The sequence below is a fragment of the Ictidomys tridecemlineatus genome, chromosome 15, assembly GCF_052094955.1.
Source record: "Ictidomys tridecemlineatus isolate mIctTri1 chromosome 15, mIctTri1.hap1, whole genome shotgun sequence".
In the NCBI taxonomy this organism is placed as follows: domain Eukaryota; kingdom Metazoa; phylum Chordata; class Mammalia; order Rodentia; family Sciuridae; genus Ictidomys; species Ictidomys tridecemlineatus.
In genome coordinates, this window is record NC_135491.1 from 42,170,335 (window position 1) to 42,187,360 (window position 17,026).

A 17,026-nucleotide genomic window follows, 5' to 3' on the forward strand; every position below is an offset into this window, starting at 1 on the left:
TATTTGATTCAATCTTCATAGGAATTCTGTGAGGATCGCCCTCACCGGGGCCACATGTAAATGAAATCATTGGTGATGGACATCACACAATCAATAAGTGTCCTCCCCTGCCTCCTTGGAGAGAAATGCAGTGCGGATTTTTTTTTTACAGTCTCCAGCTAGTTTCAATGAATATTTGATGGGGACCCACTCCGTATTTGAAATCATGGCAAGCATCCTGGAAGGCGAAATGAAGCAGAGGCTTCTTTTCCGCTTTGAGAAACATACCGTGTAGCTAAGTGGAAAGCAGCAGAATGTTCTGAAGAGGACCTCAGGAAATGAAGCAGAGGAACTCTTGCTTGGGAGGTGGATCGGGGATCCTAAGTCCAGTTTCTGATCCGCTTCTTGGTACCTGAGCATCCTCACCTGCTGGCTGAACCTGGCTGAGACTCTTTTGTCTCTCATTTGTAAAACAAGCGGCTTCAACTACATCGTCCCTGAGGATCCTGCCAGCTCCCGACACAGCAGAGGGACGGCCTGTGACAGTCTGTGCTATGATGATGCCGGATGGTGATGTCTATGCAAGGAAGCTGGCAGGAGGCTCTCAGGAGACAGTGAGCCACGTGGACAGGGAGGTCAGGAAGAGCAGTTCAGGAAGATGTGGGCTGCAACTGCTTCTGAAAAGGGGAAGGGGCTCAAAAGTGTGAGAAGAGAGGGAAGGGCGGTCCAGGCTTGGGATGCTCCTGAGCATCACACTGTTCTTGCTCAACACTGGGAGCATCACAGAAATCAGCACTGTGTCTGTGTGGGTTGCCCCCAAGGGTGACACGGGAGAAAACCTCACTTCACTCCAAAACACCACCCAAGTACATTAGCAAATTTTTTGTTGTTGTTATCACACCCCAAATAAACAGAGCGGCTTACTCAACCTGAGATTTTACAGTCAGGGCCACTGTCATGGACATCTGTAAGTCTCTACCAGTAGACAGGTCCCTCCTTTCTCTTCTCAACAGTGTCCACTTTTCAACTGAGCATCCGTCCTTTTCCTCAGCAGCCAAAGAACCAGATTCCCTTCTCCAAGCACCAGCGTGGCGCATCCCATTACCAGGCAGAGGTATTTGGCAAACAATAGAAATTGTTTCCCTGGCAAATTTGGGATCTGGGAAAATCCTACATGAGACCAGAACTGTGTCTGATTGGGGAGAAGAAATGCATGGTCCCAAGAACGTCTCAGAAAATACTTTGCAATCGGCTCATCCGTGACTTCTTATTGATATCTTTAATGAAACGTAGGTAATGTCCACTTTCCTCCAGTATCATTTGCATTTCTCTTTTCAATGGAAATGAAAGTTTTAAAAAAATATTTCTCTTTCTTAATATTGCATATTAATGGTTGCTTGCCAAAAGGGGTTTTAGGTACTTCCATTAAATTGGTTTTGCATAATTATTGGGAATGCATTTTATAAACTTGAATTCTCACACTTATGGCCATAACATCATTTATTTAATTGTATCAAGGAACTATCAGTTTTAAGGTATAACATTATTCATGAAATACTAAAAAGAAAAATTTTCTGCCATTCAAACATTGACATATTTAATATCTTATCATGTTAATTTTTTTAAAAGAGAGAGAGAGAATTTGTTTTTTTTAATATTTATTTTTTAGTTTTCGGCAGACACAACATCTTTATTTGTGTGTGGTGCTGAGGATCAAACCCAGTGCCGCGTGCATGCCAGGTGAACGTGCTACTGCTTGAGCCACATCCCCAGCCCCAGGTTCATTTTTTTAAAAAACTCATTGACCGAACTCCTTTAGGTTTATTTAGACATACATTGTCATGTATAACCCTTGTGCATTTGTTTGAAAGTTAATATAAATTGAATAATGTATTAATGTGATTTATTTTGGGATTAACAATCTTCAGGGTCACTTTATAACTCAGAGCTGTTAATATCTGTTTGTTCTTTTTCCATATGAAGACCACTGCTAGGACAGCATCTTCCAAAAGGATGCAATATTATTATAAGTGGGAGCCTCACCTCAATCTCATTCTGCAACTCTTAATTCATATGAACAGGCATTGAAAATACTGTTTCTGACAGTCAGACCAACAACATTCTGATTTCAGAGAAGCTAAAATGCAAAAGAAAAAAAAAGTATAATCAGAAATCTGAGACTTAATAAACATAAAAAAGTTAAATAATGAGTTTATAACAGCTGAGATTCGTCGACTGTTCTGAGCTCATTTTGATTACTGGAAACTTGGATAATTGTTCAATGATGAGGCCACAGCCACATTTTCAACTCCAGGATCAATATTTCACTTCCTGAAGAGAGAAAAGGTCCGTGGCGACTGTTTTATTGTTCCTGTTAAAATTCTATCTTGGACCCAAAACTCAACAGCATCACTTAATGCTGATCAAATTGCACCTTGGTGACATGCCCAGTGCCATATGACTCTTCCAAGAAAATGGGAACATTCATTTCGCAATAAGAGTAACCTCGAGAGTCCCTAGGATGCAAAGGAAAACTTTTCCCTCTGATTCCATATTTTATCTCATCAATTTCCTCCTTCTATTTCACTTTGAAAATTGCTGCACAAATCTCTGGTGGAACTGTGCCTGTTGGAAAGGCTTTTTTTTTTTTTTTTTTTTTTACTTACTTTCAGCTCTTACCGATTGTACTTTCCATTATGTACCTGGCAGGCCAGGTAACTGAAATGATCTGCAGAGGGGGCCCCGAGCATCATGGCCTCTGAGTGTCACGTAGGAAGCCTGGAACTACAGCGCTGCGCCCCAGGTCTCCCAGGGAGCTGTCCGTAGGGATCTTGCTATAACACTAACGATGTGAATTGCAGCTTATTCATCTATCTTCCATATATTCAGCAAATACTCATGCAACAGACACTATGTAGTTACCCGGGGTATGGTGACATAAAGGAAATGTCTCTGCCTTCTAAAAGTTCAGATCTAGTAAGAGCAGCTAAGATAGAGAAGTCAAAACAATGTTTTTAGTGCTAAAATCAAGGTAAGTGTAGCAAAATAATAATAATTAAAAAAAAAGATGACTAGTTAGGTTCAAGTATGAGCTTGATGAATTCTGGTGAAGTTGAACATAGCTCTAAATTTGCTTGACTGGTAAATTAGGAGTTTAGATCAAGTAAGACTTTTTGACATTATTATTCTTCATTCTAGTAGCTTCTTAGGATTCCTGAACCTCATAAAAATGGCTAAAATTTATTTAAAATATAGCTATTTAAATATATCTATTATTTTAGTTCTTTATGTCCTAAGTACCTCAAAATTCAATATCAAATGATTAGAAATATATGAGATTTTTTTAGAACAAATAATTGAAAAATTCAGAGGTTCATAGGCTTTAGGATGAGTTTGATCCAGCATTTCAACAATTCACCAAGCAATATATACACACACACACACACACACACACACACACACACACACACACATACATATGTATATATATTTTAACCTCCACCACTCTGCCTCTGCTTTGTGATTTCAGTTTAACAACTAAGCTGTTAGTTGAGCCGATGAATTCATCTCTCTTGTCCTCAGACCACTTGGACTCATGGCTCTGCTGGTAGGAGCACCTGTGGGTCCATTAACTGGGATTGTCTTCAGGTTCCCAAGGTGGAAGGGCACCCAAGAACAGCTTTTCTTCTCAGGGATGAAGCACCACCTCAAGGTTCATTCTGACACTTAAATCACTTACAAAGATATATTCAATCTAAGACTGCACTTATGTAAATGGAAAATACACCAATGTAACTAACAGCTGGATAAGCAGTATCAAATAACTTCTGCCTCTTGCAACTTCCGCCCAATAGGTCTTCTTGCTGTGGGTAACTTGCGTAGAGCACCTCAAATAACTGAATACTCATAAACTCTACTGCCTAATTTTTCAGATGAAAAAAAAAACCTGAAGCCCCCAAAATTAAGTGCTCTGCCAAAGTTCACACAGCCGGGGGAGGAGGTGGGAACCACATGCAGTTCTGAGTAACGCACACAGTTCTCTCTTGTTGCCAATATATGTTGCCTAGGCATATGACCATGAGATGTGCTGCTCTTCTAAAAATGATGCTCTTTGAGAAAGACAAATGCAAAGCCTTTGATTGCATGCTTCGGTGGAGATCTGGACACCAGGGATCTCTTGCCTGGATATCTTTGCCTATGGCCAACATGGTTCCCTTCCCCAATCTCTGACCACTTTCTCTGTGGTCAACTCTTGCTAGTGAATTAAGCTTCAGCACAGGTATCAGTTCTGCCAGAAAGTTTCCAATGCTGAGTTGCCGGCTTCCTCTTGTGTACTTCCGGAGGACCTCAAGCCATCTTTATCACTGAATCTCATTCATTGCACCCCATATTATCAATTGGACCAATAGACAGTGAGGATCAGAAACATTCTTTCCTTCTTGAATCCCCGAGGCGAGCAAAGACCTAGGCTCACAGTCGTCTGTAGTAATGCAGGATTTGATCAATTCCAGGCACTGCGCAGACCAGGAATGCTTACTGCCCTCCACCACCCCCACTTTGCTTCTCTCCAAGAACAGCCTCCCATTGAAATCTTTGAAGAGGAGAGCATATAAGCAAGCAAGCGGTTCTAGATCTCTTTATTTTAACTTGCATAACTAATTGATTCCCCAAAACGCATAGCAGAAACCAGGTGAGGGCTGTCTCTGGATGACAATGAATGCCCACTCCTACATGTCACACACGCAGCTTAGAGGAAAAGCAAGGAATCAGGGGTTGACTAAGCATTAGAAGTTCTTCTCTCAAAATGTTATATTCCCCTATTACTTGGTACATGTCTATACATATCACTCTCATATAGAATGTTCTGGAATGGCAAAGTAGGGCAAACTGCAGAGACAGAAATGTTGGTGACCAATGTGGGTGAGTTCCAGGATCCAGGATCTCTGCACACCTTCCTCTACATTTCCCTTCCAGTTTTCCACAGGAACCTAAATATCCCCCCCCCCAAAAAATAAAAGCCATTAACAGGCCTCTCCTCACTATTTGAATTTAGGACTAACTTTCTACCATGAAGCAGGGTTGACCACAGCCTTTCCCTAGGACTTCTTACCTCTTTTCCTCCTCCCACATTTTATGCAGCCTCTTGGGTCACACCACAGGCTTCTCAGACTCATGCCCTCCTGTTCTTGGGGTTCTTTACTCTTCTTTCCCTAAATCAGCCCACTCCTCCTCCTTGGAATCACAGCTAAGTATTATTTCCTTGAGGAAGCCCTACCTGATCACCTGGGCCTTCGTGAGATCCCCTGTTATTTGCTTTCTGCAACCATTTTTCTCTCCTAGAGCACTCAGGACCACTGAAATTTAATAAGTGTCTGTGTTATAGTTAGTTTGATCATGATCTATTCCATTTGGCAACTCCCAAGAGGAGGGATAGGAACCACAAATGCTTTTTCTACGGCTCCATCTTCAGCATGTAATATGGTGCCATTGATGTTCAAATATATATATATATGTTGGACCAAAAAAAAAAAAAGGAATCAAGTGTATGAATGAATAAATAATGTTTCCTGGTTTCTACTTTGGGGAGTAAGTGGATACCATGTAGCACGAGATAACTCACATTCATTATTCTCTGCCTCCCATCCTGCTCACTCTTTTCCCACCCTGCAGCTGCTTCCTCAAAGAATCTCTGAATCTCTGCTTTTTTAAAAAATGTGTGAGCTGGCTGCTGGGAACACCCACAGCCGCACTCCACAAACACACAACTCACTCTGAGTAATCACATTGATTCGGAATTAACGGCCATTCAGATACCTCATTGAAGATGCCATCTGGGATGTTATTGCTCTTCAGAGGTATATCATATTCTGAAAAAATCCGTCAGAATGTAGAAATAACTCATCAGAATGGCCATCGCAGAATCTCGATGTACGTCCTAGGCAGGCCGAGTGGGAGGTTTGGTTTCCCCTATGTGAGAGGCTGAGGAAGAGCCTGTTTTGTTTTTGTTTTTGTTTTTTGAGAGTCAAGGGAAATGGAAGTTTCGAGAATGTGCAAGAAGGAGATCTGGATAGATCCACGCATTCAGAGACATCTCACAGAAAACCCTCCTCAAATTTTTCACCAGTCCTCAAAGTCACCTGCTTAGGGAGAACTGGGTTTTATTCTTACATGACCACTGATGGCCCATGAAGTCACTCAGGGGCCATGTTCTCGAGCTCTTTGAGATCCGGTTCCTTAATTGTGAATTTTGCATTAAAAGGGCTACTATTTGGGACCATCATTGGTGTTTTACAAAGATAAGTAATTTGTAGAATTACTTATCTTTGATATGAAATGCCTGGAGCTTACTGGAGACTCAAAATGTTTTCTAAAATAAACTGAAGTAAGTTGTGACATAATCTTAAGTTTGGCCATTTGAGAACATAGCAGTATCAGTGCCTTGGACTACGCCTTGGTGGGAGGAAAGAGAACATGACTGTAAGCCCTATTACCAAAGGTATCCCAGCAAACCATCACCAGTGGGGGCCATCAGTAGGGTCTTCCTGGGCCCACGATAGAAATATTCCCAATGTGGCCTGTTTCAAAGCAACCAACAGATACACAATTAGCTTCCCAAATTTATGAATATGTAACAATGGCATCTTACACGCCCATATAAGCCAGCCTCAGCAAAACACAATAGGAACATGCTCACATCCTGCCGACTCTCCTGGGTGGGTGCCAAGCCATGATTATGCCCGGAGAAACCCAAAACACAAGGCGCTCAGTGGATGCCTGCCCCCTCAGCCATTTAGCAGGAACACCTGGTGACATCCCAGGTGCTGTCTACTTCCACAGCATCCCTTTCAGCCCCACAGCAGAGACTCCCCTCCGTGGGCAGCATACCATTGTCCTCCCAGGGAAATCAGTATTATTCAGCAGCCCCATCTGAATTGAAAATAGCATTTGGAAAAGATTATCCCAGGCAAAGCCATCAACCGCTGTGTACTCATTGAACTTAAAACAATGCAAGATTGATGATTTTTGTAGTCTATGCAAATTATAAATGGCATTGGTATTAAATCCATGGTATTTGACTTCACCTCCAAGTACTTTGCAATTATTGTTTTCAAATCAGGAACCTAAAGTTTTTTTAAAAAAAATCAAAATACACATATCTATCCCTTCCAGAAAACAAAAATGCAGGGGGGAAAGAAATCACACTTGAAGTGTATTCATAACCCTAAAAGAAAATGATAAAGGAAAAAGAGAAAGAGCTTCATGAAATGACCTCCGTTCTCTGTGAATTTCTGACCTCCTGTAGGCATAGAGAGGCATGGACCTGACAGAGTGTTTTCATCTCTAATTGAATGAATGTTACCCTTTCCCAGCTTAGACTGAAGTAAACAAACCCTCACAGCCTACCCTAGTGGATTTGTCACCTCCACAGCCACTTCCGAGAATATCGCAGATGTCCTAACTAATTTACCTAAGAGCCTTGCACGTATAGAAACAGACCCTAAAGGGTATTAAGCTGTATGACCTAAGATATAGAAAGGAGTCTAGGAGGTAATCATTTATTGACCATAATATGGAGGGGGGTAGTTCCTATCGAATATCCAAGCAGTGTGCTGGGGCATTACACACACTACGACGTATTATCACAACATTTCAGAATGATAGATATTATTATCCTCATTTAACAAATGCAAAAGCAGAGACTTTAGAAAATTTGTCCAGAACAGTGCTGCTAGAAATGGACAAGGCAGAATTTGAACACGGGTCTTTCTCACTGCAAAACTCATTGCCTTTTTCCCCCTGCATCATCCTGCCTGCAGAACCCATGCCACAAGAGCTATCTGAAAGCTTGTCTCATTTCCTCCATCTACTTAAAGTCAAAGCAAAGACACCTTCTGTCTCCACCTTGTCTAAAACTTGAACTTGAGATGATGTCATGGGAGAATCTAATTAGATCAGTACAGATTTATCAAGGTCTTACTTCATCGGAGATGCTGTGCTGGGTGTAGAGTAGCTGCAGAGTGTTTCCCAGTGGGAAGGCTGACCCTTCCACCCAGACAAAGGCAGGCAAGTGAGAAGACAGAACCTGGTTACAGCCAGACCTGAGCTCCTCACCTTGTCCCATGGGCCCTGCTTGCTCTGCTCACATCAGACCCATTCTGTGCTCAGTCCCCTTCTGTGATCTTTGTACTCTGCTTTCAAGTCACCCGGAGCTTACAGGTGCCCTACGTCTAGGATCCATCTCTTCCTACTCTTTATCCATCATAGCCACTCCCAGTGCCCAGTACCTGCTCCATTATCTCTTGTCCAGACTATTTAAACAACTTCTAAATGGACTTTGCTCTATATACAAACCTACACAAATTCCAAGATTAATCTTCTGTTTATGCATTTGACTCTCACCAGGACAATTTACTACTCCAAGTGATTTACGAATTTTTTTTTTAAAAAAATTTAAAACTAACATTTTCTCCAAATAAAGTCTTACTCAGAAACCTAGATAATAAGACAGATGAGAGCCAAACCTCTTTGGTTTTAGATTTATTATTAGTTTAGATGTTAGTTTTGGGGGCCTTCGCCTCCTGGATTCACTTTCTTATCCCCCCAGATCCCCTCTGAGGCCTCTCCATGGAATACTGGGGAAGCATAGAACCGTCTGAGATCACTGGCCTGAGAAATAAATTCCAGCTCATTAGCCTAATATCCAAGGCCCTTCTGTCTGGCAGGCTTAGGAGCCACCCCCTAGGGTCACTGCAGCATTCAGATTCAATACATTCCAAGCCCTTAGAACATTCTTGCTATATGATAAATGCTCAGTAAATCTAGTTTGTTTTACTGGTTGTTGTTTGCAATCTTTCATCCACTTAGAAGCCCTAAGATTCAGTTTCTGTGAGCTCCTATGTCCTTTGCTTTCAATCCCCAATGGGCTATCTGCAGTCAACCCCTCAAGCTATTTTGGAGCCTGAAATTTCTTTCCCATCCAATCTCTGTGTGCACAGCCCTCTCCCTCTTCTAAGGCCCACGGCCTCCTGGATCATCATCCCAGCCAGAAACCATCTCTCCTACCTCCGCAGGCTGCCGACCTTCACCTGCGTCTCTCCTGGGACCTGGCTACATCATTAATTGCGTTCCTTTGTTCCATGACTTGCACCCCCAAAGAGCACGCTGCGCCTGGATCACGTTTGCCCTTGCTGCTCTTCCTACCTGCCGCGGCGGGCTCTCTGTAAACGCAGAATAAATGAACACAAAGTGCTTCATCCCTTTCAATTGGGATGCAGGGGCCACAGCTTAAGCATTGCGACTGCTGAGTTAATCAAGGACATCCATGACGATGAAAATACCCCCAAAGAGTCATTTATTTAAAAGCCAAAATGTCACGGGAATTGAAGAACTCTACTCAAAATATTTCAGACTGAATCAGAAATCGGCTTTCATGTCAGGCTTTTTTGGCTCCAGAGAGTTTCCTTCCTGTTGTGATATACAGGCTTCTCCTCCAGCAGGTGTTGATCTTCTTGCCCCAGCCAATGGGCCAAGAGTCCACCAAAGCAAGAAGCCCAGATATCAGCAGCCGCCCGTGCCTGCCTAGGAATCTGCTTCTAGGAAGCCTCCCACGTCCTCAGCCCAGCCCTGGATCACCTGGATTATTGGGTGCTTTGGAACAGAACCCCACAGAACAGCTTTCTCTTCTAGGCTAAACTTCATGCCTCACAAAAGCGATACTAGAAAACGTGGATGCGACCACATTTTTTTTAATTTTATCCTTTCTTTAAAGGCTTCTGTGGTTTTGCATCCTAAATAACCACATTCCTCAAAATAGGACCAGCAGAATAGCGTCCGAAGCACCTGGAGCAAGTGTTCAAAATGCATTCTCCTGAGCTCAGTCCCGAAACTAATGAGCCCCAGAAGCTGCTGCTTTTCCGTGGCTTCAGAGGTGATTTCTGTGTCCCTACAAGTTTAGATGCTTCAGACGGAAATAAGGCCAGGTGTTCCGTTCAGTATTAAAATCTGAGCCAGTTCATCTCCTCAAAAATCGCTGGATCAAAGTATTGGTTTTGAGGGGTTAGGGTTTTATTTTGTTTTGTTTCATTTTTTTGTAATTTTTGGTTTTTTTCCCTTGTTTTGTTTTTGTATATTGAATTTTCCAGGCACAGGGAACTGGTGGGCAACCCTGGAAACAGCAGCAGGATTCTCATCTCATGTCTTTGCCCAGGGATTCTGCCCCTTGCTTCAACTGGGTGCCATACACATTCTAGCCCAAGAAAACCCTGCCACGTCACTACTGCCAGGAATCTCTTCTTCATTTTGTAGACATGATCAATTCTCCCTATCCCAGGACCTCACCCTCCTGCTAAGCCAGGGTTCAGTGAATACCGATCTACCTGCCTTCCTTCTATCACTCACTTGGCATTTGAACCGGGACCATGCATAGATTTAATCTGTGAAATACAGAACGTGCAACCTGCAACACCTGTGAGGTGGTCCCTCTCCCTGCACTTACTTGAAGAACAGCAGAGGGCATATCACCCTCTTGGGGAGCCTCGGTTTCCTCATCTAAAAATGGCCTTGGCATAATTCCAACTTTCGAGATTAAATGTGATAATGCACTTGAAGGGCTTAGAAGAGTACTTCAAAAGTACCAGGTACAATTTTATTGCTAGTAATATTATCATTGTTTTATTATCCCAAGGGTGAAACAAAATGCCTGCTGCCAAGAGACTGTAAATCATCGTAGACTTCATGCCCTCCCAATGCTTTTAGGCTAAGATCTATATTCCGATAGGAAAAGAAAATAGTTGTAGCTTTCTTTTTTACTCTCACCTTATGTCAGACCAATGTCTTGACTTTACTGTTTTATAAACCAGAAGTAAATCTCTCAATGAGGCTTCTGTGATTTCACAGGGTTACCCCATTGGGTGAGCTAAAGAGCACAACAGTGAAGAGAGCAGGACCACTGTATCTCACTCTTGAAGTGGCCTGCTCCAAATTGTCCTCAGAGACGTAAGAGACCACGTTGGAATGCACAAGATTTACTGGACATAGGAGTGATCGGAGAGAAAGGGCAAAGAAAATACTTATCTAGGCACAGTGCCACACACCTGTAATCCCAGGGACTCCGGAGGCTGAGGCAAGAGGTTCATATGTTGGAGACCAGCCTCAGAAACTTGGCAAGACACTGTATGTCCCCCAAATAAAAATTAAATAAATAAGAACAGCTGGGATGTAGCTCAGTGTCAATAGTATCCCTGGGTTCAATCACTGGTACTGCCTCCCCTCCTCAAAAGATAATACTTGTGTACAGATGCTTATACTTACTAAACATCTCTCTAAATGCTTTTCGTAGTTCAAAAAAAAAAGTTTATTTAACCCCTATTGCAAGCCAGGGACTATAATATGAATAACACAAAACATCCCTTGGCTAATGATTAGAAGAAATGCCTCCCCTCCTAGAGTTTACATTCCTGTGGGGGAAAAAAGACAATGAAAACATTAAATATAATAAATCATATATTACTATTTAACTCCAGAAAAAAATAGAAATAGAGTATGAGATGGTGACTTAGGTGTATTACATCATCGGGCCGTTGTTGTTTAGGGAGATGCTCTTATTATCCCGGTTAATAGATGAAGAGCCTACAGCACAGAGAAGTAAATGATTGGTCCAACCAGTGAAGGATCAAGTCAGAATCTGAATTCAGGACTCTGACTGCAGAGTGCAGGCTGCTAATCCCAGTGCCCGCTGACCTTCCACTGCACTGGGCCAGAGCGGGCACTGCACTGGGCCAGAGCGGGCACTGCCCTGATTGGCTTGGTATCTGCCCTACTCAGTTTGTGGTAGCCATGTGGCAATGGGTGGGACGGCTTGCCTCCCTCCACAGACAGTGAGCTGAGTGTGCCCTTCTTCAGATACCCAGGCCCTAAATGCACTGAGGATCTGAATGAACAAAGTGCTTTTACCTCTACTCTGGCCTAATACATTTGTTCATGGAACTTAACAGTCCCTTTTAGAATTCTCGCGGGCTTTGCTCATATATTTAGTCTCCTTCAAGGACATGAACAATGGCCATGCCCACTTGTTTCTTGGAGACCCAGTCTTTCTATGCAATGAAAACACATTAGGAAAGAATCATACCCACTCTGTATTTTTTTTTATTTGGTATTAAATAAAAAAATAAAATAAAATAAAATAAAAATATTGCATCTCAAAATATGAAATCTATGTTGAGTCGTACTGAAGCCAGTATATTAGAGTTTTACTGTCCATCTGAGTCAAGCTAACTGCCTGCTCTGATTGCAAAATTCTGTCTCTAGCAATGCACTGTCAAAAGAGGAGTAGCCATCTCTCTAAAGTAAATTGACACAGGCATAAAGAAAACATCACCCCCACCCCAGCCAACGCTACAGAATGCCCAGCTAGGCGACTTTGTAAAACCTGCTGTTGGCCTACCTCCCCTGTGTTCGAGTAGGTCAGGATTTCCATCCTCTCCAGGAACTTGAGTGGGCTTGCTTAACATTCTGGGATCTAAAAGCCCTTTGCAGTGACTTACCTGAAAGAAAAGAGACAGAGCTGCAATGATCAATGCAAATGCAAGTCTGAGAGACGGAAAACAATTTAAGGGTTTGAAATGGCAATTTTCATGTTCCAAAAATCTCAGAGATGCTGTCATATCCAGGCCTTCTCTGTTGAGTGCTGCAACTAGGCCATCACAGAACTGCTGAGATGAGGGGAATCTAAATGGCTCAAGCCATCTATCAATATAAAAAAAAAAAAAAAAAAAAAAACAGGGGAAGACAAAGCCCCTCCCATGAATGCTATGGACCGTCCATATCTCTGGACGTCTCTCCCTTTCCCACCATCCTTGCGCTCACATCTTAGCCTGCACCTGCCATTCCCCACTAAGAAGGCCATCCTGATTCTTTTGTACTTCTGAAAAGATCACTGCTGCTACCAAGGTCACTAGTTCCCAACTACTCTGGGAAGCCCCTCTGCTCCCCCGAACGCTTTGCCTATCTCTGACCTCCAAGGTCCACAGATTGGGATTTAGTGGTCCTTCAAGTTCATGTGCATCTCCTATCCCTCCACTATGCTCCTATACATGTGATCCAAAGAATGATTTGTGTCACCCATATTTATTAAACATCTATATTATACCAGAAACTGTTTTAGATACTATGAAACTAAATGGAGATGAGACATTTGGACCAAGTAGCTGATCTCATATAACTTGCAATCAATTAATAAGTAGCCACATATTTCCCATCTGTTCCACATGTGTGCCTTGTGAGCATTTGATAGTTATCTCCTGATTCACTGACTGGTTAATGCTTCTCCTCATTCAAGAGCTGTGATTTGAGAAAGTAGGTCTTGTCTGGCCGGGTGCTAGGCCACGTGACCTCCAGTGAACAATAATCCCATCTCCACGAAGATTCAAACCAAATTACTTAAGTCAAGTTTCGAGTTAAGTCACTCCTTTTTCAAAAAATAAAGTTTGCTGAAGGACTTCTTGGGCAACTGCCCCTTCTCCTTGGCAGTTGCAAACAGAACCTCTTTTACTTCTAAGATTTCATGGAATCCACGCACGTACCGTTGATGTAACTCTGCAGGAGAAGACACTGCCATTCAAACGCTTAAGTGACTTGTTTGAGCTTCTTGGCCACAGAGAAAAGGGTAGAGCTAGGAGCCCCACATCAATGTCCTGAGCCCAAACCCCAAACAGGATTCCCAGACATCTGGGATTGATTGTCTTCCTTTTGAAGATTAAAACTATGCCAGTGGCTCTTACAAAATCAAACACCATCCAGATGGAGTTGAGACCCTCATGAAGCCTAATGTGTTATGGAAATATAAATGAATGGATAATGTTTTCCTGATGAAAATCAGGGTTTTTATTATGAAAGAAAGAAGATGAGGACACGAGATTGAAGAGGTTAAGTCAAAACTTTATAGTCCAGAATTACATTCCAGAAGCATTTTTATCCTATCCAAAACTTGTACCTCCTGTCTCTTCTTTAAAAGGATCTGGAACCATTTGGCAAGAGATCAGGTCTTCTGCTCAAAGCATTTTTATCAGTTTAATCTCTGTCTAAAACTTTAAAATAAATTGATAAGGTCATTTGTCAGAGAAGAGATGGAGACTGGATTTCTGTCAATTATTAAATAACTCAGTTACTGTTCATAAAATACTTTAAGTAACGTAGAGGGACACTGTACAACATAATGGAGCATCCTCAAATTGCATCTTTATTTCACAATTCTATTAAGATAATACTTCCAAGATTCTCACAGAGTCATGATAAGGTAACCCAGGTGGTTTATCTTACAAACAAAAAGATCTTTCTGTTTCCGTTAGAGGATAATTGCTGTTCCAATAAAAGATCCAAGAGTTCTCCAGGCTTTGCTGTAACCCCATGAATAGTAAGAAATCTTTGTGTGGTTGCTTCAGCCAAAAGAAATATCTACTTATTAGTTGCAACTTGGTTTGGTTTTTTTTTTCCCTTGGATTCCTAACTCATTTCTGAGCAGAAGGGTGCATTGTATTTTATGTTAGCAATATTTCTTGTTTATTCTCATAACTCCACTTAATGAAAAATAAAACTTGGTCCAGCTTTTCAGTGTCTTGTGGCTCTTTGTTGAGAACTAATGGATTTGAGATACAAATCCGTTGTAGTCGTGTGGGAAGCCATCAATATATTTTAAAGTCAGCCGGTATCATGGAAAAAATAATAAAAGGCTGCGGACTCAGCCATGGGTCCTGGCCCCCGAACTTCTTGTGAGTAAACTTTGAAAAGCTATTAGCCTTCGTTCCTTATCTTTAAAATCAATAATTTTCATGGGATAATTAGAAGGACTGATGAAGATCAGGCATGCACAATATTTAGCGTATGATAGTATCCTGAAAATTTTATTCCTTCTTTTCTCTGACTTCTGAGAACTAATGTTAAAACTTTCTTCTGGAGTTTTAAGAGGAACACACAATATCTATGTATTTTACATACTGTTATGTATATTCATATAGATACAGGCACACATATGTGGGGTATTTGTAGACTTCAGAGTTTGCAAAGTCTGCTTCTTTCCAATTCAGTGTTTCTGCTTTCCACTTATAACAGTTTGACCTGCATAATATTCCTCCATAACTCACATGAGCAAAGTTTCAATGAATCATTGGTTGCTTTCCTTCCCACCTTCCCCGGCTTGGAAGGTCTTTCCCATAATTAAACCATTGCTGGAATCCTTGACAGGCAAACAGGCCAAATCTTCTCCATCAGAAGTGGCTGGGCCTCATCTTAACCTAGTTCAGCTTAAAAAGCCATAATTCTTTCCCATGTCCTTCATTTCAGGACACAGCAGATATAAAATAAATATCTTTTACTTTTATATAGTATCTTCCTTAAAATGTCTTGAGGATGAAGTTCTTCCAATTCTGCTCTCTTAGGAAAAGCATTCAGAGAGTTAGAGAATAAAATTCTGTTCTGCCACAATCGTCTTGGTGGACGATATTATGTTACATGTTTCCCTAGTTCCTGTCCAGTCTCCATTTATGGATCCTTCCTTCCTCTCCATTCTATTTTGTCCTTTTCTGTTCTGTCTTTTACCATTTCGGTAAAAGATAAAAAGAGCTATTGTTATGTATCAAGACCTTTGAAGCACATGGGTAAATAGACTATTCATTTTTTAAAGGTTAATCACTGAAAGTCAGCTCCAGGTGTTTAAATGTTAATGATTTAAAAGACATGAAAATAATATATAGATTATAAATTACTATATTTTTAGGGCATTCATGCAAAATTGTCATGGGGGTGATGAAATTCTGCCTTCTCTGTGTTTTTTGGATTATAACTATATTATAAGTGATAGAAGACTCAAAGGATACTTTTGATAATTTAGGAGCTCCTTGTGCTGCAATAACCTCCACGAGGCACTTACTTTTCAAGGACTTAAGAAGATTGTTTTGTACTTTTTCTACTTCAGATCAATATGGAATCTATAATATGAACCTGGGTTAGAAATTGCAAGCACGTATAGATTTCTACTGTAAAAGGTAGTCACAGTTCAAACAACAAATTGGAAATAATATTTGCAATTTAAATCACAGGGAGGGTCAATATTCCTCAGATAAAAAAATAAATTTTCTAAAACCAGGGAATAAAAATAACAACTCTCTTCAGACTGTACTTTCTTTATTTTCCATGTTGCTATCCATTTCTTCTCTTTTTATAGAAAGTAAAATTAGTTGGTTTCACAGTCCTATAACAAAATACCTGAGTCAGTTAACTTATGAAGAGAAAGGTTTATTTAGCTCAGGGTTCTGGTGGTTCAAGTCCAAGATTGAGCAGCCCCGTTGATTTGAGACTCTGGCAAAGGTGGCACATCAAATTAGGAGAGAGTGTTCACATTATGAGCCAGAAAACAGAGAGAGAGAGACAAGATAGGCTGGGGTCACGGAGTCTCCTTTGATGGCACATTCCCAGTGACTGAAGGACCTCTCACAAGTCCCAGTAGTGTCAGCCTGGGGACCAAGCCTTTGACACATAGGCCTTTGGGGGATAGTCACCATCCAAAATTCACCAGCGAGACTGGTGAAGAGTACAGGTTAAGAATTCCAGAGCTGAGCACAGGGTACCTGAGACAGCTTCCTAGCTCTATCACTTTAGATGATTAACAATTCTTTCAGGTCAGTTTGTTCATCTATAAATGGGATGCTAATCTCACAAGGCTGTTACAAAGATTCAATGGGATAGTCAATGCAAAGTACTTAACAAAGTGGCTGGCAATAAAGTCTGCTACATAAATGTTAGCTATTATAATCATAGTGCAATTCCCATTAAATATTATTTTTTATTTTAAACCTAATTGGATATTTAAAAGGCTCCTCGTGTTGTTTCGTCGTCGTCATAATTAGAATACTTAGCAATTCATCTAGGCAACGGATATGTCACCATTTATTAAACCTGTAGTCTGTTGGACATTAAGGCTTCTTTTCAACAGTGATCTTTAAACACACACACACACACACACACACACACACACACACATTAACATCTCTATTCT

At 41.3% G+C, this 17,026-nt stretch overlaps 1 long non-coding RNA gene across 5 annotated transcripts in view; it reads right to left on the reverse strand.

Moving 5' to 3' along the window:
- Window positions 1–17,026, reverse strand: part of LOC120888013 (uncharacterized) — a 69,946-nt gene that overhangs the window by 6,651 nt on the left and 46,269 nt on the right. For 3 of the 5 annotated variants that reach the window (XR_013430945.1, XR_013430941.1, XR_013430942.1), the window contains one exon: window positions 12,422–12,521. The exons of 1 other annotated variant lie outside the window; for it this stretch is intronic. This is a non-coding gene — a long non-coding RNA (uncharacterized LOC120888013). Of the gene's footprint in view, window positions 1–2,022; window positions 2,117–12,421; window positions 12,522–17,026 lie in introns of all 5 variants that reach the window. One more of the 5 variants, XR_013430944.1, reaches the window with a different exon arrangement.